This window comes from Sceloporus occidentalis, unplaced genomic scaffold, assembly GCF_023333645.1.
Source record: "Sceloporus occidentalis isolate IW3139 unplaced genomic scaffold, rSceOcc1.0.p SCAF_5, whole genome shotgun sequence".
Classification (NCBI taxonomy): domain Eukaryota; kingdom Metazoa; phylum Chordata; class Lepidosauria; order Squamata; family Phrynosomatidae; genus Sceloporus; species Sceloporus occidentalis.
The window spans coordinates 45,016,153-45,043,802 of record NW_028316985.1 but is presented as its reverse complement, the minus strand read 5'-3'; the positions used below and the strand labels follow the sequence as shown (position 1 = coordinate 45,043,802).

Sequence of the window (27,650 nt, the reverse complement as noted above, 5' to 3'; positions counted from 1 at the left end):
TTTCATAGAGTAGGCATGATTAGGATATTTTCTCCCATATAGCAGTAATTTTGTCTTTTGGGATGATTCTGTATAATACATTTTTGTTATGAGAAACTAAACTTTTAAAGCAAGGAAGTGAGAAAGAGCAGATAAATAAATCTTGTTTTGAAGAGCGTCGGCCAAACCATGGGCAACATGACTACGTTTACCTACTTCTTGTTCTATAGCTGTAGGCCAAGAGGTTACATAGTCCAGACAACCCGTCTGAGACACAGATTTAAACTACTTAAAATCCACTGCAGTATCACTTCTCTTTGGTTAAGCTGTCCTATCCCATCAGACAAGTATGCAAGTCTTTGATGCCTGGTAAGAATCTAAGACTTGATTTAAACATACCACATAATTGCATGGATGATGTTAGAAGGCAGCATTACTACAGGAATATGTCTTGCTCCATATGGCATGCAAAATACTTGCCCACTCCCTGTTCCAAGGGTCACACAAAGAACTGATATTGTAAATAACAACCATGGTCTCTGGGTTTTGAAATGAAACAAATTAATTCCTTTGAATCTTATGCAATGTGCCACGTGCAGCCTTAATGTCTGCCATGTTTGGCTTCTAATTCAATGTTGTCTGGGTAGATAGAAGTTGAATCTCTGCATTTATATCACAGAGTGGTAAAACCCTTGCAAACTCCATCCTTATACTACAATACATTGGTCACACTGAGACATTGCAACAAACCATTGTTTATTCTGGGGGAAAAAACACTGCAGAGAAGACTTTGTGCATACATACTTGTACCCTTCCTTGTCACAAGGGGCAACATTTAAAGTGTCTATCTGTGCTTTGGAACAACCTGCCATTTTCCTCACTTTTTCTGATAAAGGACAATTATACAACTTATATGAATGAACTGAGATATCAAACTGTTATTTAATTGTCCTTTGATGTCCTACTTTGTTAACTAATTATGGTTTGTATAAACTCCAGATCTCTAGCTTCAGATGAAATGGCAAACTGTGTTTTGTTTTGTTTTCCAGATCTTCATCTTTCTTCCCTCAAGGTGCAAAGAATGGCAGAGTAAAGAAACATGAAAATAAGGGCAGAGCAACAAAAACACAGGTTTGTCTTGAATCAGACATTTCTATCTATTTAAGTGGCTGTATCTTAAAGGTGCCATAAATTTGCCATGTTTAATTAGAACAAATACAATTGCCCTAAAAACTGGAGAGAAACCATGATAGGTCCACTCCCTCTGATGTTTCACATTTTAGGTATTCTGAATTGCCTTTATTGTTGCTTTGTGTCTTCAAATCATCTCCAGCTTATGGTGACCCTAAGGATTTTCTTGGCAAGATTTGTGCAGAAGGGATTTGCCTTTGCCTTCCTCTGAGGCTGAGAGAGTGTGGCTTGCCAACATAACCTAGTGGATTTCCATGGCTGAGCAGGGATCTGCACCCTGTACTCCAGAGTTGTAGATTAACACTCAAAACCGTTACACCACACTGTCTCTCCATAAGGATTGCCTACACTTTGGAATGTCTTTCCTTCTCTCTCTCTTTCTCAGTCCCTCATAGCAGTGGTATCACTAGGGGTTGTGTCACCAGGCGCGGTAACTCACGGTGACATCCTCTCATTGACCTCCTCCCATACCACACCATACACAAGCCTTAGTAATGCTTTTTTGTACTAATGTTACAAATAAACCATAATTCCCACATATCACTGAATGTAATGGCAACAGTTGTGACATAACTAGAAAAATTAAAATTATACCTTTAAACTGTAATATCATACACACAGCCAAAATGTATTTGCATGCACATTGTTTCTTGTGGTTAAAGTGAAAATTTGATAAGATGTGATGTTTTTAAAGAAAATAAAAAAAACAATTTTTAAAATTTAGAAATAAATAAAAAATGAATGTAAATAAAATTTAAATTCATTTTTTTTAAACCTGAGGCTTCTCCTTTCCCTTTCCAAAGAGCCGCACACCACTCACATAATCTCTTCAGTATTTTAAAGGGTTATAGGTGAATACCACAGCTCATTTCTACAAAAAGGTAGATGCTTGAGGAGCAATGGTGTAACCCCTCTTATGATGTCACCTGGTGTGGCTCTCTCTCACACACACACCGCACCCCTCTAGTAACATATACAGAGAGACATACACTACCCAGACAACACTCTTTCAAAAGGCAAAAGTGCCAAGGTGTGGAAATATTGTTTGTGACATAAGAAAATCAAAGTTGTGATAGCTGAGCAAGCCCATTAATTATTATTATTACTTTAGATCCTCCAGTGTGCATGACCCCATTTTGAGCAGCTTAAGCTCCAGCTCAGGTCTGAACTTGTTTTCTGCAGCCAAATATCAACTTCCCACTTACAGATTATGCTTGAAGGAGTCAGCCTGTCTGCTTGCACCAGAGGACACCTATTTGTCCTTGACCTGTATTGCTCTGTGAGATCCTAATTTCAGAAATGACTCCCTTCAAATTCTTGCACAACATATTGCTGTTTGGCTCGAGACTAACAATCCCTCCTTAGTTCTTTTCTCTTCAGAAAGTGACTATGTGGTGAGATAGCTATGAGGTGCAGCTTCAAGATAAAAGTCACCTTTACCATAAAAGAAGAAGAAAAAACAAAGTTTTCGTCATCATTACAACAGCATGACAAATAGGCCACTGGACACATGTGCACAATGGCAAGAAGTGACTAACGTCTAGACTTCTGTTCAGGCTTTCCAGCAATCCACAGTGTCTCAAAATCTAAATGTGACAATTAAAGGTCTAAGAAGTTGGTGCTGCCATGGTTTGTTGTGATAACCTGACCTTTCTCCTCCACGGTCCATCCAAAAAAATCTATACATAAATCTCATTATTTCATTGTTCACTTTCCCCATATGAATACGAGAAGGCTACACAAGACCACTCCTTCCATTAATTAATGGAGCCCTGGTGGTGCAGTGGTTAAATGCCTGTACTGCAGCCATTCACTCAAAACCACAAGGTTGCGAGTTCAAGACCAGCAAAAGGGCCCAAGCTCAACTCAGGCTTGCATCCTTCTGAGGTCGCTAAAATGAGTACCCAGACTGTTGGGGGCAAATTAGCTTACTTGCTAATTAGCTTACTTGCTGTTCACCGCTATGATCTTTGGAATAGCGATATATAAATAAAACAAATTAATTAATTATTAATTCCTCAAAAGTCCTTATTTCTTATTCACAGGTTGCCAATCCTGAGAGCAGGGAGTATAACCTAAAACCATAATGATAACCAGCAAAAAGGCAGTCCAAATTTAAAAAGCATTGCAAGGTTTCTGGGAAAGAAGCATTGGATTAAGTTGTTGTTGTAGTTGTTGTTGTCATGTTCCTTCAAATCATTTCCAACCTATGGCGATCCTATCATGGGGTTCTCTGGAGTTCAGAATCTATGACTTTCCAAAGGTCGCCTAGTGGGTTTCTATGATCAAGCAGGGAACTGAACCCTGATCTCCAGAACTGCAGTCCAGTGCTCAAAATACTATACTATGCTGGCTCCGTTAGGTTAAGTACACCATGTTATTTATGCTGGTTAGATCTGGAGCAGTCCCTGAAAATTTATTTCACATATCCTTTCAGTCAGTATAGTCTGCAGTACCTGATGAACACCTCATGAAGTTAGATTGATATGTACATTTAACAAGGCTTCCTCCACAGTAGCACCTCGACAGTGGAACTCCTTACCCAAGAGGTAAAACTGGCTTTATCTCTTTTGCACTTCTGGCAGCCAGTTCTGTTTTAATTGTTTTAAAATTGTATTTTAGGACTGCTTTTAAATTTTTTAATAAATATTTTAATGTATTTTTAAAATGCTTTTTTATTTTTGTACTGTTTTATTTGCTTTAATTGGTTCATCGCCTTGGGGGCAACTTGTAGCCTGGGATATACATATAGAAATATCTTAAATTAATAAGAAACAAACATGCAAGAGGCCACTTAATTTATCCAAGAGACCTGATGTGCCGAGCAGGACTCTTATAATCCTTTAACATAATGGTTGCTATTATGTCAGTGCCACAACTAAATTCTTTGTCCTGAACACCATCCCTCCCTCCAAAGTGACAGGGAGGGTTGCAAAGCCTGATGTTTCTCTTGGGGCACTGACAAATATGACACCCTGCACATTGGGTTATCCATTCAAAAACCTTTCAGCATAAAGCCAGAGACTATACAGTCAATATAGTCACACTTTTAAATTGGCAATTGGGAGTGGTTCAGAAAGCTGCTATTGCCCCCTGAGCATTGAGCCTGCAAAGGAGCAGAAATAATTATGACAGTGCAAATGGGCCTATCATGGACTGAACAACTTACAATTTTCTCACAAGACAAGTAATTATAAAAGAAAATGCCAAAAGGATTGTGCCTGATGTGTTTGTCTACTTGTTCTCCCTTTAGGCTTTAGGGCATAAATGTAGGTGACATCCTCAATATATTACTTGATGTTTGAGGGAGATAGATTGCTAAGCAGGTCCTTATCTACAAATACCAGGAGATGGGGGAAAAGACATTTGTCTTGACCTTTATTGTACAGGAGAGGGGACTGGGGAAAAAATATAGAGCAATTGTTCATAGGCTTCATTTGATCACATTCAGGGCACAGATGGACAAAGCCATCCATGTCTGGGCCTTGTCAGTTTTGTACATGTTCATTCATCATTACATACTATCCCCTTTCAGCAGTAAGCTGTGATTTTTAAATTAAAAAGCCATATGAAAATGTATATTTTGGCATTCATTTTCTTACAACATATGCCTTTCTGGATGTGTTTTAATGTAGAAATTCAGTTTTTGGAAATATTTTGTTGCATGGTTTGATCTGAGAACACTACAAAATTTGGACAAATGTGGAATCCAAATGATACCTGTGGTCTAATCTAATTAACTTTCACCAGGGAATGGGCAGATTGGGTTCACAGTTTTGAAATGCAAAAAAAGATCAACAAGCATTTCTGCTTCAGCATGGGATTTTGTCCAGTTCCCCAAGATGAAGCTTAGATTTTTGCCCTGAGCGCCCCCCGCCATATCTCAAGGAGCAGAATTTTGACATAAGATTATTGCTTCCTAAAGAATTATAGAGATATAAGTGGAACTTTGTGTAGTTCCTTTATTTGCAGAGCAACAATCTTAGAAGGCAAGCTTGGGAACATAGAATCATAGAATCACAGAATCATAGAGTTGGAAGAGACCGCAAGGGCCATCCAGTCCAACCCCCTGCCATGCAAGAAATCCAAATCAAAGCATCCCTGACAGATGGCCATCCAGCCTCTGTTTGAAGACCTCCAGGGAAGGAGACTCCACTACACTCCGAGGGAGTGTGTTCCATTGTCGAATAACCCTTACTGTCAGGAAGTTCTTCCTAATGTTGAGGTGGAATCTCTTTTCCTTCAGCTTGCATCCATTGTTCTGGGTCCTGTTCTCTGGAGCAGCAGAAAACAAGCTTGCTCCCTCCTCAATATGACTTCCTTTCAAATATTTAAAGAGGGCTATCATATCACCTCTTAACCTTCTCTTCTCCAGGCTAAACATCCCCAGCTCCCTATGTCTTTCCTCATAGGGCATGGTTTCCAGACCTTTCACCATTTTAGTCGCCCTCCTTTGGACATGCTCCAGTTTCTCAACATCCTTTTTAAATTGTGGTGCCCAGAACTGGACACAGTATTCCAGGTGGGGCCTCACCTAAGCAGACTAGAGTGGCACTATAACTTCTCTTGATCTAGACACTATACTTTTATTGATGCAGCCTAAAATTGCATTGGCCTTTTTAGCTGCTGCATCGCACTGTTCACTCATGTTCAACTTGTGGTCCACTTGGACTCCCAGATCCCTTTCACATGTAGTTTCATTCAGCCAGGTGTCCCCCATCCTATATCTGTGCGTTTTATTTTTCTGCCCTAAGTGCAGTACCTTACATTTCTCCGTGTTGAATTTCATTTTGTTAGCTTTGGCCCAGCTTTCTAGTCTATTCAGGTCATTTTGAATTTTGGTCCTGTCCTCTGAAGTATTAGCTATTCCTCCTAATTTGGTGTCATCTGCAAATTTGATAAGTATGCTCCCAATCCTGTCATCCAGGTCATTGATAAAGATGTTGAATAACACTGGCCCCAGGACAGAGCCCTGTGGGACCCCTCTGTTCACTTCTCTCCAGGATGAAGAGGAGCCATTGTTGAGCCATACAGAGAACATTTTCCTGGAGTAGGTTTTGAAGCAAGCAGATAAGAATATGTGACAGTGCTGAATAAAGTAGACTTTCAACTATTTGGAACAGGTTAGTCAAATGGAAAATGAGCTAAGTTTTGGAGATGAGCTATCCTGACACAGCTGGAGTCCACTTTCACCTGTTCAGCCTTGCATGGCTGACATTTGGTTGCTTCTATTGCATTTGATGGTAACTTTATAGCCCACACATTCACAAGATACTTCCCCATCAGCCCTAGCTGTCCTGGCACCACTCACTCAGCCAACGATGGCACAAATACATCCTAAATTTGGTCAAGGTTGTTAGACCTAGCAATGCTGCGGGGGGGGGGGGGGGCGCTTACCTCACCTTCCACTTTTATGGCTTTTCAATTTTGTGACCCATATCTTTCCTCTCTTTTCCCTCATTGGAAAACATTCTGTTGTATTGAACACGGATTTTTCTGTAGGACACAGCTGTAATGGCATGTAGTTATACTCAGGTTATTCTGGACTAATTACCATTAACTAGGTTTTTTTTAAAAAAATAGCAAGTTACTTTTAAACTCAGTCGAGCTTACTTTTTACTTTTTTAAAAAAATCAATGGCAGTTTCCAAATGATAGCTAGGGGTGGAGCAGTGCACTTATTATAATAATAATAAATAATTTTTTATTTATATACTGCCCTGTGATGAACCAATCCGGGCGGTTTACAACATTAAAATAACATACAGCATAAAACAATATATTTCCCTCCCCCCGTAAAAAGTTATTAAACAACATATCTAATTTAAAACCACAATAACTAGTTAAAATAACAATACATTAAACAAAATAATACCAATCAACAAACCACTGCAACTTCAGTTCTAAAGAAAAGAAAAGGGGGCTTTGGAGACATTACTTGGGGGGGGGGGGAGATCCTGAGATCCTGAGGCCGGGATATTTCAGTCTGGGAAGGCCTGCCTGAAGAGATCCGTCTTGACAGCCTTTTTGAAGCTGTCCAAAGATGTTAATTGACGGATCTCGCCCGGCAGGCCGTTCCAGAGCCTGGGGGCGACAGCACAAAAAGCCCTCCGGGAGGTCTCCGCAAGCCTCGATTTTTGAGGCTGCAACAAGTTCCTCCCAGAGGACCAGAGGGCGCGGGGAGGATTGTATGGGAAGAGGCGGTCTCTGAGATGGCTTGGACCCAAGCCATTTAGGGCTTTAAAGGTAATAACCAACACCTTGTACTTGTACTTATTGTAAATCACATTACAATAATCAAGATGCAAGGTAGCTAAAATATAGATCACCATAGCTAGATTGGAAGATTCCAGAAGATGCAGCTGACACACCAGTCTGAACTATACAGAGGTGCTTTCTGCATCCAGGCTCTCAAAATCCAGGCCAACTATCTAAAGGCCAACATTTCAAAGAGCTTTGCTGTAGTAGTATTCAGTCTTTCTATTATAGTGATGCCTTGAGCAAGTTATGCCACCATGCTTCATGGCAGGGCCAGCCTTGATTAGTACTGTTTAAAAAGTAAGCTATTAATAATTGCTTTATTCCTGAATACTCTCATCTTCAGTCTTTCAAAAGGACACACACTGCTCTGTCAAAGACATTGTCAAAAAGTATTCTGGTTCAGTGAAGACTTTTACCAAAAAAAGAACAAACCCCAGCTATACTTTTAGTTAAACAACCTCCACAGATGTCTTAGATTTGTGTAAACGTTCACTGAAAGAGATCAATGGGTGCCTCCTGAGATAGGTCAAGTTCCTGGTTTGAGTAACTCTGCTTTTAAGAAGTTCAACTGATGGAATAAACCAGAAAGTCCCTTCAGATTTGCAGAGAATCCTCATTTGGTGATAGAAACAGTAAAACAGGGTTTAAAAAAACACCCATAAATGACCTGAAGTATTGTGACATTATTCAGTTCAACGGTATAGGGATATAATATGTACGATTAAAAGTTAAATTGTAACGTGCGTAGATTACATACATATGGAGGAAGGGATCTGTGAGGATGCTAGCAAGAAAATATAAAGGATGTTTTCAAAAGTGATTGTGTGGCCATTCTATTGGTTGATTCTATGCAGTGATGAGAGAATCAATTGGGCAGTTCTTATTAATTTTGCTGTTATGATGATCTGACGCACAATATCAGAAGATATTGTGTAGCCAGAAGTTCCAGCAGCTATGTGGCTTTCCCCCAGAACAACTAATAAGAGCATGGAAGTGTAAGGATTTTAGGTACAGCACTCAAAATCCTCGAGCCAGCATGGGTAGCAGCTTTACTGAGTGGGAGATTCTGGGGGTTATAGTTTAAAAAGTAATGTTTCCAAGCTCTGCAACAACCTCTCTTTGTTTCCATGTCACTACTTTTCATACCCAGTAGAACAAGAATTTGTTTCATACTGTGATATCAAATCACAAGCTAAGTTCTATTCAGCATTATGGAAGAACCAAAAACTTGGCCTGCAGCATTTGTTTTTATTCTTCACCACATATCTGCTGCAAGGATGGAAAGAATACTCAAAAATATTTGAAAATGGTTTAACAAATGTGTCAAAATCTGATGAGGTGAATCCTGGATTGACAAGAATCTTCACAGTCTATGGCTGCATTTGTACTGCAGAAATAATGCAGTTTGGCATTGCTTTAACATTGCTCTGTCAGAGTCCTAGTGCCACAGAAAACTACAAATCCCAGGATTACATAGGTTGGAGCCATGACAGTTAAAGTGGTGTCAAACGGCATTATGCAGTGCTGATGCAGCTTCCAATGCATTCAGAGCAAATCTGGGTGGGGGGGGGGGGGGGATTGCAGAAAACCATATTTTCTTTGTAGGAAACAGCATTCTACATACAGAATAGTATTAATGTGCAGAAATGTTGTTTCCTGAGCAAAAAAATATGTGTGGATTTTTAAGAGTATAAATCCAAAACTATAGCAATCTCTGCACAGTAAATGATGTTTTCTGAATAAAAAGAAGCCCATGTGTGAATTTTGCACAGAACAAACACCAAACTGCAAACAGTCTTCAAAAACTGTGCAGTTTTTCTTGCAGTGGGAAGAACATTATTTAAACCAGTTATTGCTTAATGATGTTAGTGAAGAATTACATCCCTAATCTGCTGTAGGATCTAGCTTGGGCAAGCAATAAGAAAGAAGCAGTTCCCACCTAAAACATATGCATTACATGTGCAGAAGCCAACTGGACTAACAGGTGAATCATATTTCAGTGCTGACATTGTTTAAGGCTATTTTCCAATGAGGAAGGGCACCTTCCAATGTTGAAGAACACTGACTGTGCTTTGCTGTCCTGAAGGACACCAGACACCTTTACAGGTTGCAAAACAGACCACATGACACACACTCACACAGAGGTCAGGAGACTTGGGTATAATGTTTGCTTCTTCTCCCTCCTCCCCATACCTGCTGCCTGAGGTGGTCATATCATTTTACCTAATGATAGGGTTGGCTCTCTTAATTCTAAGTTGCTTCAGTTTACTTTTGCTGAAATCAGTCGTTTCAGCACAAAATACAAACTAAGCGTCTCCCATTTCCTTCCATCCCCAATGGTTGAAGATGCCACATTTTCGCAATCAAAGCCCTTTGACTCACGTTCTGCCCCAGAATATGCTTGGTTAATGACACATCATCCTCCACAATCTACGATACCAGGATAATTTTGGACTATTTCGGTTTTGGAGCCACCACAATGTCCTTGAGATTACTGCAGATATTGCTGAGTGGGCTAAATAATGCTGAACAACTAGAAGCACCCATTTAGTGTTTTTGAGATTGCCAAGGATCTGGTACAGTACCTGTTAGCTGAATGTAATTGAAAAGAACACAGCAATTAAAAATTTTCTGTCAATATACTAAAATAATTTTTAAGATGCAAAGAGTGCTGTTGACAAACTATTGCTTTCCAAGATATATGTTGCTTTAATATGTTAGACTGACATCTTAGTGAGCTGGGGCTCATAAGCCCTGTTTTATGGTGCATTAAAACCTCATAATGACCATTTCAGAGAGACAGCATAATGTATTATTCAAAGTTAAATGCTGTCTTGAGTGATAAGACTAACATGCTATCCATGTATAATAGACTAGAGGTTTAAAATATCCCTTGCCCATTTATCTGAGAGGTCATTTACACAGTCAGAGGAAAATCATAAATGTTTTTCTCCTCTTTCTATCAAGAAGAGAAAGTATCCTGTTACTTTACAACATCTGTGAAAAGAAGAAAAGGAAGAGTATTGAGGGCAAGGCCATTATTATGTAAACTCAACTTTCAGACAAAGTACATTACCATGGGGTTTAAATAAACTGTAAATACATTTCCTTCATTCTAATACATTTAAAACACTGCAAAAAGCACTACAGATGGAATCAATAACTGTAGGACTTTCTGCAGCTGTGTGGTATTTATCCATTCCACCCCATGAAAGATAGGAAGGCCATGGAACACTCCTGTGAAACTTCACACCAAAACAAGTTCAGATCTGTAACCTGAACAGTTTAGGTTTGCTGCCATTTCCTTTAAACAAAATGTCAAATGGCTTTTAAGACGGTAACTAAAACACTTGTATAGAAAGTAGTCATATAAGAAACACCAAATACAAAAACATTAGCCTGAAGTATCACCCATAAGTTGACTACGGGTAAAGCGGTATCACCACTACTCACATGTGTCGAATATATAAACAAAAGATTTCTAGAACAATTGACTTCTTTATAATTTTATCAGACCAAATTCAGATGTGAAAACTCAGGGACTATAGCCTCCCTTTGACTTTGGAAGACTAAAAGAAAGGGAGAAGCAGAATGCTAGACTTCGATAGGGCACTTGTGTACAGATTGCCAAAACAAAACCCCTAAGGATATGCATTATTTTTTTAAAAAAAAGTTGAAGGAAGACAGATTTGCATCAAATTGCTATATGCTGATTCATAGGAATTGATGAAAGTATAATTTATACAGAAATAAAACACATCTCACCATCATGGAGCAGATGCGAACTGGGTGACCTGCTTGCCTATTCAGTTAACTACCAATAGTGTGAAATGGTGGGAATGGCAGTACAACAACATCTACCAAATAGCAAAGTTCCCACCCCTGATTTACATGAGATTTACATGATGCATAAAAGTGGAGGCAAAACCTCATTCTCATTTTCCCCTCTGTATGTACAGTTTAAGATGGATATGATCCTCCCATTCCTTCCATGCATTTAGCAAAACCTACAACAAAGGTGAACATGCAATGTATATAAATTTACTGCCTTAAGTTTTCAAAAGAATGAAAAGAAAAACAAAATAGAAAGATTCACATTGGCTCAAAGAACCTTCCCCTGGAACAAATCAGTTCAGTCTGTTCACTAATCCCTTAGCAAATGCCTCTGTGGACCAGCATCGTGACATATACTCAGTAAACATACAATGTCTGAAGTTAGTCAGTGTCCATGAAAGAGATTAATTTTAGAGTGGGGGTAAGAAACATGAGAGAAGCGCTATGCCCCCATCATGTTTGCATGATCACAGAAAGATTTTCACACGACATCATGCGCATACCGTACTTGTCACGTCATGGAAGCATCATGCTCGTGCAAATTCTCCTGTTACAGACTGCCAAAATAAAGCTGCTTCAGGTCTCTTTGGAGGTATGCTGTTTAAATGATGCATGGGTCCTAAGAATCTGGAAGCTGCACCAAAGCTGCACTCCAGTGCTTAGGAGTGGAGTGTGGCTTTGACGTGACCTCCGGACTCTTAGGACCCATGCATCATTTAAATAGCATACCTCCAAAGAGACCCGAAGCAGCTTTATTTTGGCAGTCTGTAACAGGCCATTAACAACAAAAAAGTATTAATGGCTTGTTAATAGCTCTTCATTAGCGCTATTAGAAACTTGTGAAAGTCAATCACGTTTCAATAGCACTATTGAGAATCCATCATTCAACCTTCCAGAAATAAACTGAACCCCCCCAGTCTCCCAGTATGCCGTTCGGCAGAATCACTTCCTGTGTCATGCTTGTGAGTCACAGGAGTGTTCCTTAGTGGCAAGAGATGACCCATTTTTCTCTCTCCTATCACAAACCCTTCTGCCAATGTGTGGAATGTAAAAGTGTTATTTTACTGCTCGTGAATTGTTAATGCCCCATTATTGCGACATATCTGGAAGTCAGTATTTCAATATCGCCATGTATCATTCTTGCTGTATAACATTACAATAACACTATTAAAGTGTAAAAGGCCCTTGTATGATAATCTCCTTAGAAGTCTTCTACCAGGTCTGGACCAGCTTAGTTTGTAAAAGAGTAATGAAAGCAAAGGTTTTGACTTTTCAAAGAATTATTTAGAACTTCCTTCTCACTGTTATATGGAAGCCAAGACTTACTCTGTGGCACTTTTGGTATTTGCTATTGTCTTCTTATTTCAGCATATTCCACATCAGTACAAAATGCATCAACTACTGTTTCCTGTAGGAATCTGAGCTGTTGCAGGCAGAAAATATCCATCTCCTAAAGTAGCACTGTGAAATAAATGATGTCATGTTAGTCATCAACAGCTTAACTGAGAACACAGCAGGCAATTTAAAAACTTTTATGTGGAGTTTGTGAATCTTTTGCTGAAAAATAAACAGCACTTTAAACATGTTTACTCAAGATGCAGAGATCGGTACTCAAATTCAAACTGAATAGAAATTTGATATACTTAAAAATAGCTGGAGATGGGACTGATGGAATCAACCATGCAATCAGGCTTTAAACAGGAAACACATTCTCAGTATCTAAAGAGCCAGTTATATTACTCTTGCAGAAATAATGTATATACTCATGTATAAGTCTAGAAATTTTACATAAAGGAACTATCCCCTGGTGAAAGGGAAGAGTGTAATCTGTCCTGGAAGCACTGACCCCCTTCGACTCTCTCATCCAACCAGCATTTAGTATGAACACAACCAGTTATTCCTGCTGGAATTTTGTAAATTCTTTGCTTCATAGATCCTTTGTTAAATGCCCCTAAATATTACCCTCGACTTATCCACGGGACATACCAAAGTCCATAATTTTGGCCCCAAAACCTGCCCTCGACTTATACATGAGGTCGACTTATAGTCGAGTATATATGGTAATACAGTGTATATGACAGAGCATCTTTACTGGGTGGTGGATTCTGAAAGATTTGGACCCAAACACAATTGTTGTATACTTTTTATTAATTGTTCTAGAGTAAATAGCTTGAGTAGTAAGAGTGAACACACAGCATTTGGCATGCCTGGATCCCTTTCTTGTATATAGAAAGATTAATTGGGGTGGATCTGGGGATGTCTGGGCCCTGGTGCCTCCATAAAGGCAATAACTTTGTCCACCCAAATCCCAGCATGATTCAGACTCCCTCCTGGTTCCCCAAGAGGCCTTGTATATTTGAAAATGTATCCATGTCAGATCTAAATCTTCACATTGGCAACAACAAGACTAACCTGACCTTTTATATGTGACTCCTTACACATCTCCCTACACCTCTGCTCCTTTGCCAAGGCTGCCTTTTCTTCTTGCCAGCCTTCCTGTCCTTCTAGCTAACATCAAAGCTGCCAAGAGGAGAAAGCTCATACAAATTACGGGGGCCAAGTAATTCAAAGGGGGCCCAACTGTGCTGCATATGTTTTTCTATTTTTCATTAGTATCATAATTGCTTTTGACATCCATTGTGAAATGGGTGAATTTAAAAAAATAATAATAATGATTGCATAATACAAAATTGTGTATTATGACATACTAAAGATTTTCAGTTGCTCTGTCCTTGCTGCAAAAGAGAACAGGACTGGGGCCCAAGTGAGGGAAAAGAATTTGCAATGCAAAGGGATATAGGGGTTGTTCTCACTAGGTGAAACCCCGCGTTCTGAATCGAATCCAAGGAGTGGCGTTCCTATTAGGATCCGATTTAAACCTAGAATGGTTCTAGAGCAACCCGCAATCGTCCCCACTACAAATCGAATTGTAGAGTGGAATAAAATTTTGAATCGAGTTTTCCTCATTTAACGCGTGTTAAAAAAACACTAGGGTCCGACCTACGTTTTTCCATTGATTCGATTTAGGAACCGGAGCATTTAAATAGGAACGACAGCCTTTGAAATTGCGTTAGATGAATGGGAGGAGCGGAGTGCGATGGGGCTGTCCTTGGGGGAGTTGCCCTTTCTGTCCCCATCCGTCTGGCTGTCGCCATTTTTGCTTCCCTCACCCCTTTGTCCGCTGTGGTCTTTCAATAAGAGATAAGGATTATTTTTATTTTTTATTTTAATGGTTTACAGGCACTTAATCTCTTCAGCACTTTAAACACCTGAAGTCCCGGCTGCTCAAGGCTTCCCCCGGTGGATTGCAACCTCCCCTCTGTGTGGGGAAAGCCCATTTCTAACGGAGGAGAGGCAGGGAAGGGATGGCTCCTCGCGAGGAGACATCTGATCTCGCCCAGGCAGGGAAGGGCTCTAATCAATGGGGGGGGATAGAGCCTTTCTCTCTCCCTTTCTCAAATGGAATCTGCCTTCTCCTCCAACCCTGGAAAGAGAATCTTTGGGAAGAGTGCTCCCTCCCTGCTTTTCCAGCAGCCTCCTTCATTGATCTCTGGGCTCTCTGAAGGGATTCTCCCATAGTTCCTCTGGAAAGAGCTTCGCTTTGCCAGAAGCCTCTCCCATTGATCTCTGTGCTCTCTGAAGGGATTCTCCCTGGCTGTCTTGGGAGACAGGATGCTGCCCTCCAAAACCTATCCCATAGTTCCTCTGGAAAGAGCTTCGCTTTGCCAGAAGCCTCTCCCATTGATCTCTGTGCTCTCTGAAGGGATTCTCCCTGGCTGTCTTGGGAGACAGGATGCTGCCCTCCAAAACCTATCCCATAGTTCCTCTGGAAAGAGCTTCGCTTTGCCAGAAGCCTCTCCCATTGATCTCTGTGCTCTCTGAAGGGATTCTCCCTGGCTGTCTTTTGGGAGACATGAAGAGGGGGTGCTGTCATGGAAAACCTATCCCATAGTTCCTCTGGAAAGAGCTTGGGTTTCTTAAATTCGCTTTCCTAAATTCGCTAAATTCACAAACAGTCAATGAAATGGAAACGATGCCAAAAGATAAATCGCTTCCAAATATTCCGGATTAACGTTACGTCATTCTGACGTACTATTGATTGACAGCTCCAAATAAGGTATGGAGGAGAAGAATCGCTTTATTTAAACACCGATTTCATGCCAAGTAGGAACGCTTGCAGGTAAAAACTTCGATTTAAATAACCAGATGGGAACGATGAACAAAGCGATTCGGATAGCGGGATAAGAACAGTGTTATTTTGAATCGATTTTATTAAAAACGTTGTATTTTAAATCGTTTCAAATCTTAAGTGGGAACAACCCCATAGTAGCATGAGCAAATGAGAAGAAGACAATGAGCAGTATCACTCTATTGCCTAGGCAAGCAGCTTTCCCAATTCTTCACCAACTCACCTGCCTCCAAGAGCAGCTCCTGGAAATTTCATAGCTTGCCTCAATTTTTCAGTGAAGGGCACATAACATGGGAGGGGAACGTTTCTTGGTGTAGATTAAAGAATGAAGTCAGGCATGTGATCAAGAAGATGGACCTGGGGCTAGTCTACATGCAAGTGTATTACACGAATTTCTGTATGGTTTTCACACATTCACATCAATTGCCTTCACTTTCCTGCACAAATTCACATCTATTTGTTCGCCCTCGGCTGAAAACGTAGAGCCATGCGAATCCATGTGACACAGATGGACAGCCACATGTTTGATAATGTGCATGCCCATGGATACTCACAGATACACCAGTAAAAACTGATTCCTTTTTCTGCAAAGATTGAGGAGTTTTTTGTGCCCTAATTCCTCCAAATCATGTGTAGCAGGATCACATTGGATTCAATCAGAATGAGGAATATTTTAATCATGTAGACAAATCCTTGGTTGTTTGTGGCAGTAACTGTGTGCCCCCTCATCCCCATAAAGATTCAAGGGTCATTGAGGGAATGAGCAAACTTCCAGGGCCTGAGGGTAAAAAAATCCAGCAGAGCCCAAACAAGCTTTCTTACAAGCTCCTCCATTCCCAAGGTGTTTATACCCATCATTGCTGACCATTGGTCATGATGACTTGTGTTGATGGAAGGTGTGAAGTGCCTTTTTAAAAATAAACTTAGTTGTACTAGGGAACCTTTCACATTACAGAATTACAGCACTATATTCCACTTTAGGTGCCTTATCAACATCCTATGGAATCCTAGAAATCCTCAACCAGAGAGCCTGAGTGGCTCTCTGAACTCACATCCTCCAGATATCCTGATTCAGTAGTGACAGTCCTGGTTAATCCTGTCTCACTGCACTTTTTCAGCTGCTTTTAAAATATTCCAGTTTCTCTCTCTCCTTATTAGTAAGGAAGAACAGATAAGCTAGGAGAATTGCAGCAGTATAATTTTGCCTGAACCTACTAGAAAGGGCAAATTTCTATCCCATCCTTTCTTCTTCTCCCTACTGAGTTAATTGAGTACAAACTACTTTTGTACTTTGAATTCTGTTTGCAGCAACTGAAGCAAGTTGAGCACAAAGGAGGAAAGGGGGAGAGAGGAGAAAGAACCTGGGATGTTTAAAAGTAGCTGAACAAGTGGGGCAACCAAAGAATAATCAAGACTGTCCCTGATAAACTGGGACATTTGGAGGGTATGTTACTACAGTGTGATCCCCACTGAACACAGTGGTTCATATTTCTGAGTAAACATGGACCAGATGAGAATGTTAGATGATATTTTTGGATCATTTTTCATCAGTCCTGCTTCCAAAAATTAAAAATATTTTATCGCATTCTTTTACATACTGGAAACATGACTGAAGAATAGAAAGTAATGCAGCTGTGTTAAAGGACACTTGCAAGGATATTTGTGCCCTGCCTTGCGTATTCTGATAGGTCTACTTTATTTTATAATTGTATTGTATTGCGAAACTGCCTCATTGTACATTCTAATCACCTGTTTCTATAACCTTCACTTTCATTGATTTTCCTCCATGTTTAATGTTAACACTGAGATTAAAGCCATTTTTTTTCAGTAAGACTGGTTTAACAGTAGCTTTGCTATTATGAAGAAGAAATCACTTTAGATTGGCGGGGGTGGGGAGGTGTTATATCTACAGTAGCCACAAGCAATATGCCTTTTAAATAAATAAACCCGTTTTGGAAGTAGTGCATCACAAATTGCTTTCATCACAGAATTTTAAAAGCACAATACATTGTACTGAAAGAGATTTAAGAAAAAGTCTAGAATTTAAATAAAAGATAATGTTACTAACAGTGCATTTATGAAGGATATCAAATATAACAAATTCACAAAGTGAGGTGTACAGCAGCTTATATTTTTCCCACTTCCCAGATGTTAGTTTAATCAAGTTTATACTTGAAATAGATGGAGTCATATTGTTCTGTGAAGTAATTTCCCCTGCAGATACAGTAACACAACTCAGCATTCCAAATGTGCAGCAGGTGAGATTATAAATCAGAGACTGAATTTGCTGTAAGAATCTAATATGTCTGAGCTCATTTTCCTTGACAATTTATGGTTTGGATTTGATTATACATTTTATTTTCTTGGCTTTATTGCTGCATTAAACTTTTTGCCCCTTTTGATAGTGCCCCATTCTGTATGATCAAACCACCTTCAAAATACTTTCCATATTCATTGACACTCTTATTGAGACAAAATGAGCCATTTCAATCAGTCAGCACTGCAGATCTGCTTCAAAACCTACTAATATCAACAGATGATGCTGATGACTTATAATGGAAAAGAAAAACTGATAGGTATCCTTCAGATTCATTGGCAAGGGTTCCCAGATAATAATAAGTCCAATCTTAACTGCTTTCAAGTCAACCTTGACTCATGGCAACCCTGTGAGTGAGTCATCTCCAAGACACCCTATCTTCAACAGCTCTGCTTAGGTGCTGCAGATTCAGGACAGTGTCCTCCTTAATCAAGTCCATCCATTTGGTACGTGGTCTCCCTTTCTTCCTACAGCCTTCTACCTTTCTAAGCATTGTCATCTTTTCTAGTGAGTCATGTCTTCTCATGATGTGGCAGATGTATGAGAGCCTCAACTTAGTCAACTTGGCTTCTAGGAAGAATTCAGGCTTGATTTGTTCTAGTAGTTATTTGTGTTTTTAGCCATCCAAGGTATCCGCAGAACTCTTCTCCAGCACTAGCTAAATGGTTTTTCTTTTTATCAATTTTTTTTTTCACCCTTCAGCTCTCACACCCATATATATAGTGATGGAAAATACAATGGTAAAGACAATCCTAACTTTAGTGTTCAGTTTTATATATATTTGCACTTCAGGATCTTCTCTAGTTTTTTCATAGCTGCCCTTCCCATTCCTGATTTCTTGACTACAGCCTCTATTCTGATAAAAGATTGATGTAAGGTATGGGAAATCTTTAACTATTTCAATTTCCTCATAGTCTGTATTGAATTTATGTAAACACTCCACAGCCTGACCTCCTTTCTGATTGGGAGTCATTCTGTTTCTCTGTATTCTGTTCCTACAATGTCCTCTTGTCCTGTAGTGGTACACCAATTCTTCTATAAAACACAGGCTGATTTTCTTCTGGAATTCTCTGACGCACTTCATTGTTCAACATATGTTTGCCATGTAATCCATGGTGCCTCTTCTTTTGCTGAATCCAGCTTGCACCTCTGTAATTTCTCTCACCATATATGGTACGCTTCGCTGTAGAATTTTAAGCATGGCTTTGCTTGTATGAGAAATTAATGCAATGGTCCTGTAGTTACTGCAGTCTTTGTGTCTCCTTTTGGCATGGCAGGGGGTTGGACTGGATGGCCCTTGTGGTCTCTTCCAACTCTATGATTCTATGATTCTATGGGGGGATAGGATTCTATGGGTGGACTATCGCTTTGCTTTCCATATTTCCTGGCTGATGTTAGTTATTACTAAAGTTGATTCTTCCATGTATATAGATTGCAGCAGTTCTATTGGTATTGTTCTTGATGATTTATTCTTCCCAATTGCTTGGAATGCAGCTTTCACTTCACTTTCATTACAGTCACCTGTAATTAACAAGAAATTCCATTTTTGTGTGTTAGTACTTCCTGGACTCCATCATAGAACCTCTCAATTTCTTCTTCCTCTACCTCTGTGGTGGGTATACTATAGACTTACATTATGGTAATGCTGATGGATTTTCCCTGAAGTCTTATTGACATGATTCAATCCAACGTTGTGTTATATCCTTTGACTGATTTTGCTACTCTCTTCACTATTAATGCCACCCCATTTCTTGTCTTTTATTTTCCTGAGTATAACACTGTGTAATTATACAATTCAAAATGTCCTACTCCTGTCCATTCAGTTCACTCACCTCACATATTGTGTGTTAGCTAGCTGTAAACCACAGTTAGAGGCCATGGCTTGCTGTTGGCTTAGAATATCTACTTTGTTTAAATCACTGCTTGTTGTGCACTCATTTGTTACAGACAAACCCAAAATCTTGGTTTGACCATTGCTTCTTTTTTGATTATAATAAGAATAAAAAATGAATGGTGTTAATTAAAAAAAAATCTCTGCTCAAAAGTAAATCCTATTTGTATCAGTGGCAGTTACACCAAAATAAGTGGTAGTAGGACTATAGCTTTAGCAAGTAGAACTGGTTATCAAAAGAAAACAGAGTAACAATTCAAATTGCCTCCACTATATTGATGGCGCTGTAATACTTGTGGGCCTTATAGGCACATATGTTGGAAATGTGGATATATGACAAGATTCTGGGGGAAGGTTATTCTTGAGATATCTTGGATTTCTAAACAAAACAACTGAGCCAGATTAGCACTGTTAATGTTATCATATGATGAGTATAATGTTCTTTAGAAAGACTCCATAATCTCCTTGATGGTTGAAGTATGCTTAGGAGTTGCAGAGTGTTGGAATGATGCTAATACTGTCTCTTCAGCAAGATGGTACCCATGGACAGGATGTGGCCTAACTGGAAAAAATGATTCATGGAATAAACTGGACAAGAAATGTGGTCGATATGATGCGTTCTTTACATGGTCCTTTTATCTCCTATATGAATAATAATCCTTGACTGTTACAACCTTAGATATTGCTCTGGAGAAATCCATGAATGTTCAGCTTGTGAAAATCCTTCATGTGATAACTTATTTGCACTTAATTGTTTCTCCTTGGGGTCCCCCCCCTTTTGAGCTTTGTACAGGTTTTATAAAGACCAGGGACCTCCTTCACACTGCACAATTATAGCACTATGATTCCTCTTTAACTGCCATGGTAACATCTTCTGGAATCCTGGAATTTGTAGTTGGAGAGGCACTAGAGATCTCTGGCTGTCACTTCTAAGTACTGTTACCTAAACTGGAAATCTCAGGATTCCAGAGGATGTTGTTATGGCAGTTAAGTAAAATCATAGTTCTATAATTGTGTAATGTGAAAGGGCTCCAGGATCCAATTGGTCATTTAAGCTATATCCCACTATCTCTGTCTGAGTCAGAGATCCCCCCACTTCACTGCTATAATCTACTCATGCACCCTAAAGGAAGTTCCAAGTTACTGGATTTGATTTTTAGGTGCATGCCGGGCTTCCAGAAGGAGGGCATTGGGACGGCTGATTCTGGCTGTAGCACTGAAACTACATGAAGTACCTAATTTGACTTATTTCGGTACAGATAAATATAAAGCCAGTGTAGAATAGTAGTATGAATGTTGGAGTAAGACTCAGCAGGGTTTAAATCCTCACTCTGCCATGGAAACCCACTGCATGACCTTGGACAAGTCACAATCTCTCAGCCTTAGACAAAAGCTTAGAGGAAGGCAAACAGCCTCTGAATAAATCTTGCCATGAAAGCCCTAGGATAGGGTTGCTGTATGCCCAAGCTGACATGAAGGCACACCACCACCACCACAACAACAACAACAAATGAAGATAAACAGACTATAGTTCTAGTTACACGATTATTTATTTCAAATCCAAATATTCAAACCATTCTTTTACCTACCCGGTAAAGGTAGTCCTTTGACATGAATGTCTAGTTGTAATGGACTGTAGGGAGCAATGTTCATCTCCACTACTAAGACAGAGCCAGCGCTGTCCAAGGACTGCTCTGGTAGTCATGTGACCAGCATGACTGCACCAAATGCTGTTACCTTCCAACCAAAGTGGTACCAATTTATCTACTTGTGTTTGCATGCTTTTGAACTGCTAGGTTGGCAGAAGCTGAGACTAGTGACAGGAGCTCACCCCATCATGCAGCACTCGGGCCTCAAACTGCCAACCTTTCGATCTTCCAATCATCAGAATTGGCATCTTAACCACTAAGCCACCACATCCCTACCCACTACTGCTGCCTAATGTAGTAAGTATGAGAACTGTAGTTTTATTATAAATCAGTTGGGATAGAAGGAAGAGTGAATGGACAATATTAGCACAGGAGTGTTTGTGGCTGCATTATCTCCTGCTTCTAGAGAAGCACATGTTACAAATAATAAGGCAGCAAAGAAAGAGAAGACAAGTTCCACGTGCTCTAGGATGGTCTTTGACCATCCTACAGCACCTGGAGCTTGTCTCCTCTTTGTTTGCTGCATTGGTACATGCTTTTCAGTTCTCTTTTCGCTACTAGTAACAAGGGACATATTTCCAACCACCTCTATATCCTTTTAGAAGCTGCCTGATAACTACCCCCATGTGAGAGTGGCAGGAGTGGAAAGTACTGGCACTGCGGGAAAATATTTATTTTATGGCATATATGTTGGAGACATCATAGAACTATAAAATAAATTCAGAAAAAGAAAGTATTTGTGTTGGAGAAGTCTGCTTAAACAATCTTTTTACTATTTATACTCTCTTTATGGGGATTGTTTAAGGTGAGGATGACCGGATTGTTCAACCTTGTACATAATTCTGCTAAAAGGCCGATGTTTGGGAAATACTGGTGTCACCCCCTCTTAGGATGTCACCTGGTGTGACCCACATCCCCCACACCCCCTAGTACATCCCTGACAAACATATGTTGTTTTCCTGTTTTAGAAAAATGGCATAGAGTTACTGGAACCTGAAACAAACAGCAAGCAAGTTACAATCACTTCCTGTTTAGCAGAATACAAATTTATTTTGACTGCTCATTATAGTAAGTTATCTGGAATTTCCTCTGGCTTCCTGCACAGCTAACGTCACAGGAGTATGGTTTTGTTTTAGTTTGTTTTTTCTTTTCTCTTTTGACTTCGTTAAAATACACTATACATTATATTTTCTAAAATCAAATAAGGCAATAGCAGGAGATTATTTTAGGGGAGAGAAGAAGGGGAGCCATGAGCACAAGAGCAAAAAAGAAGATACAATTATTATTATTTTTTAGACTAGAAATGAAATACACCTTCTTTTCACATGGGAAGTTATTTACTTGAAATCATCAGACAGATCCACATCTACATCTCTGAAGTTACCACATAGTTCCATCTCATTATATTCTCAGCCAAGCATGCACACCACATACGTGAATCTGTTCTGACAGCCCATGGCTAGCTATGATAATGCAATGGAAGTAATAATTTCAGAAATAAGTATTCAGTGTATCTTATTAACTGGACTCAGTATCAGAACTTGGAAAGTGGCTTTGAAACTGATAATAAAAAGTAATTTATTTATTTATTTGCTATAGGCTTCAGACCTATTGTTCAAAGTAAAGTCCCCTCTTCCTCACCCCAAAGCTGATAATAGACCATGAATCAATCACAAAATAAGTCACAGTGTGAACCACTTTCAAAAAATGTATTTATTTATTTGTTCATTTATATTCTGTCCTTTCCCAATAATGAAACTCATGGTAGCTTGCAGCATGTTAAACAACAGAGATCACAACTATTTAAAAATTAATAAAATGTATAAATATAAAATGTACTTAAAAGACAAACTATTTATAAATTTAAAACAAAATTCATTAAAAGACTACTGTATATGCAAGCAGCGAAACAACACAACACACTATTAAAAGCCTAATCCAGTCTGTTTCTAAGTTTTGACTTACTGGCAGAAGGTGAACAAGGAGCGAACCATCCTAGTTTCACTAAGGAGGGAATTCTAAATCACAGTTTTGTTGATGTTAACTTCAAGTCAATTTTGACTTATGGAGACATATAAATAAGGGACCTCCAAATCCCCTATCATCAATAACCCTGCTCAGGTCTTGCAGATGCAGGGAAATTGCATCCTTAATTGAGTCTATCCATCTCTAATGCAGTCTTTCTCTTTTCATACTGCCTTCTAGCTTCATATGAGTACAGAGATATTAACACATCTGGAACCTTCCAAGATCATGTATATAAAAGCTTTATTACTTTTGTTTTCAGAAGGGCTGTTGGTCTGTTCTTTGAAGCTCTCCTTGAGATGCTGACCATCCACAAGAGGGATACTAACCATAGCGTCAGACTCCCCCTTCCTTAGCCATAGGAAAATCTGAGAACAGAAGTTCTGTTTCTCTGTAAGTGTCAAATGACTATTTTTTTTTAGCCTGGGATTTTTGTTGTGTTTCCCTAGTGGGTTGTTGGTTCCAAGGTGTTTTTAGAATGTAATCTGTTTCTGTAACTTTGCACCTTTCTAGGCTTTGCCTGGAAAAGAGTGCCCCAAGATATGATACCCAGATACCTGATGTAATCCTTCATACTTAGAATATAACTTACTCTGTTAAGCCTCAGAGTATTTTTGACTACTTGACACACACATAGGTTCAGTTCATCTCCAGGAGGAGGGAAGGAGAAAGTAGTTTAAACTTTGGGTTACTCATATCTCTGCCTCCCACTCGGAAAGGTGGAGAAGATGGCACTGGAGAGCATGTGGACAGGAACAGGGAGTTCCTGTTGGCCAGCCCTCTCTTCCTTGTGTATTTATTTATTTATATTTATTTATTTACTTACTTTATACGCTGCCTTTCTCCCAGGCCAGGACCCAAGACAGCTTCCATAACATATAAAAAAAATTACAAAAAGTTCAAGACAAAACATTTTAAAAACATTGCATTAAAACACTATAAAACACTATAAAATTGATTTTAAAACATACAAAAATAAAAAGCAGATTAAAAATACACCTACATTAAAAAAAACTTCCCTGTTTAAGCATTAAAAAGCTTGCTTATATAAGAATGTTTTTCCTGTTAATGAAAAGAAAGCAGGGAGGGGACCAGCCTAGCCTCCCACAGAAGGGCATCCTAGAGGGCAGGAGCAGCCACCAAGATGGCTTTCCCCTGATGATCTTAAATCTCCGGCAGGAGTCTTCCTTGCCCAAGGCTTAGGACAGAGGAAAAACTATGACATTATCACTGATTAAATTACAGTCATAAAAATATAGTTACACCTTTGTTGTTAGGGAAAGGCATCGATTATCACATACCCATTACAGTAAATGCAATCAGTTATTTCCAAGGCCAACTTACTTTTTTATTACCTCACTTGCTCAGACAGGCAACAATATTAAGATACAGGTACAGTTTTGTAACAATGGTAGGGAGAGTCCTGCTCTACTGGGTACCTCATACACAGTGTGGAGGGGAAAAGAGAGAGCACTTAGGAAAGTAAATACAGGCAGGAATGAATAATTTTACCATTGCCCCCATCACTGTGAGAAAATCATTAAAAATGGAACAGCTTTCAAAGACAATTCCCAGTTCAGGCTTATTCTGTGCCAAAATATATATAAATTAATTAATAAAATGTAAGTGGTTTATTACACAGAAAACACTAAGATGTGACTGTATATAAAAAGAGCCAATATAGACCAGACCTCCGGTTTTCTGGTTTTCTTTTCCCACAGGGACCAACCTGATGCCTCTGGAAAGTCCATAAAAAAGACAACATGCATAATAACACTTTCTTGTTCAAGTTCCCCAGCAACTAGTGCTAGAGGTATTAATGAGAAGTTGTGTATAACCATCATGAGCAGCTACCCACACATCCCACTTCTCTTTTCTATTCCATTGGACCCTGCTCCTTTTTTTCTTACTCCTTTTACAATGGTTTAAATTATTGCTTTCAGAGGGCTTCCTCTGTGGAGGGTTTCTCCTTCAGTGGATTTATTTCAGATTCCCCATGCACATACATTTCCCCCCTCCTTCTTTCTGAATTTACCTCTTCATATGAAATGGCTAGAGATTTCCCATCCCTGTTGTACAGAAAGGCAAATCTAACTGTAAACAGTGAACTGAGATACAGAGACATCCTTCATTTTCTTAGTCATGTATAATTTCCCGGTAATCACTGTGGCCATTTCAGAGGGACTACAATCTCATAATCCTGAAAATGAAACCTCCATCAGACTGGATTACTTCTGCTCCTCTCTTTTGTTTTGTTTTTCTATATTATTAAGCACCAGAACTTGACATCAGGATTTTAATGCCAACTCAGACCTGGTTAATCTCTGCTTAGTTTATCCATATGTCTGCCCAGCAGAAGGTCTTAAATGTTTACTAATCTGAATCGCACAGTACACCACTGATTTACTATGCTTTGTTTTAACTGGATGCAAGAAAGTGTGACCTTGTCTTTGCACACCAATACATGCCTTAATAATGTGATGCTTTCTTCCACCATGAGTAGCCCCTTGCATTCTGTGGTTCATAGCAAACTATGACACTTATCCTCAGCCTTTCTGATGCCTTCCAGTCTCATTCCCTGGCTGGCCGATTTTATCTTTCTTAAATTATAGGCTTGGAAACTATGGGGAACAGATGGTGTCCAAAGCAATGAGTGAAGGAGTCAGGCATGTCTGTATCAATACAGAGAAGACAAATATAAGTGATAGATCCAATATACACTAAATATCAATGTATTGACAAAGGTCCAGTTCACAAACATAGCTTAGATGTCATAAAATGTGTGGGTAACCCTTGTGCTCTGCACATGGTATGGCTGCAGAACATTAATACTTGTAAGGTACATTGGAGGAAAAATAGATATAATCAAAGTATATAAACAGAGAAGAGACACAGCATAAACACCCCTGCCTAACTCTGTCTCTCTCATCTCAAATATTGAGAGAGAGAGAGAGAGAGAGAGAGAGAGAGAGAGAGAGAGAGACCACACCCCCAAATGTTTCTTGTACAGTAGAACATTGCCCAAATTCAGCTTTTGGGCCTTTGTCATTTTCACATTGTTGTTTTCATCTGCTCACAACTAACAAGTCTCCTCCTTCTTGTCAGAAGGGAGAATGAACCTGAGTAATAGGTCAATTACCTCCTAGCCATCTTGTATCAAGAGGTACTTTTCTAACAACTGACTCCCAAGGAACCCAGCAGCTGAATATTCCAAACTATCAATACATGTTTGACAAACCCCCAAGATGACTGTTTCCAACAGGGTTCCAGATGTCAGGTTGTAACACTTCACTCATGAACCTTAGGGTGACAGAAGAATTTCAGGGCAAAATCATTGCCTTAAAAAAAAATATTCCTATGCGCTACTGGTTTCTGGCAGTATGAACTGTTTCAGAACGGCTGTAGGAGACTCTATGGGGGGGTCCATTTCCATTGACAAAGCACTTTCAAGTGAAACTAAGGGGCTTAACAGACAGCCCCTAAGGGGTGGCTCTGTGCCTCATGGGGGTTAACCACAAGCCACAACCCCAATCTGGCTTTTCTGTGGTTCAAAAAGAAGCTGTAAAAAGCAGCTCCTTTTTGTGCTATGCAAAGGGTGCCGTAGCAGCAGCTTTTCGGCATGTTTAAATGCTGAACCATTGGAGTGCTGGAGCGCCCCTGCCAGCGTGACACCAGTGTGGGGGCAGCAAGGGGGCAGCCAGTGTGCATATGCCACACCCCCATACTACCCCCACACCAGCGTATAACACCATTCTGTACAGACTCTAAGTGCCAAGAGAGACAGATGGCATAGTGCTCAAAATTTGGAGATTAAATTGTCAGTTTGAATTGGAAATAAGAAATAGATTTGACATCTCCAAGATTCAAATAGTGTCTGCTTTTGAATAGACATGATCCTATAGGATTGCTATATTGGTGTCTACTGCTCTTTTGGTCTATTGTTACATCATCCTCATCCTCATCATCATCATCATCAATCATTATTATCATCATCTCCACCACCTCAAAATATTTGGTGATTATTATTTTGTGCTTCAATGCATATTCATAGCCCATCCATAAGGAAAAAAAGAGTAATTTGGTCAGTAAGGGACAATGGTTAATTGGAGCAACTCATTAAAACAGAGTTGGGAGAATTTTCCTTTGGTTTGGAACATTGCTTGGGTTTTTCTGTTGAAAGCAGAGCTTTTGGTTGATATGCAATTCTCTATGTTCCTAAAAACAGTGCTTGCAAAGGTATTAGAAACAGAGCTAGGAAAATCCCCCCTTCACCTTCAGTGCAAAGGATTGGAAAATCTAATTTTTAACTGGAGAA

The 27,650-nt window shown here is 39.5% G+C and overlaps 1 long non-coding RNA gene across 1 annotated transcript in view; it reads left to right on the top strand.

Annotated features, from left to right (window-relative positions):
* Window positions 1–1,040: 1,040 nt before the first annotated feature.
* The window catches only part of LOC149312108 (uncharacterized), a 60,878-nt gene continuing 34,268 nt past the window's right edge, over window positions 1,041–27,650 (top strand). Inside the window, exon 1 of the long non-coding RNA XR_016281398.1 lies at window positions 1,041–1,110. This is a non-coding gene — a long non-coding RNA (uncharacterized LOC149312108). The remainder of the gene's footprint in view (window positions 1,111–27,650) is intronic.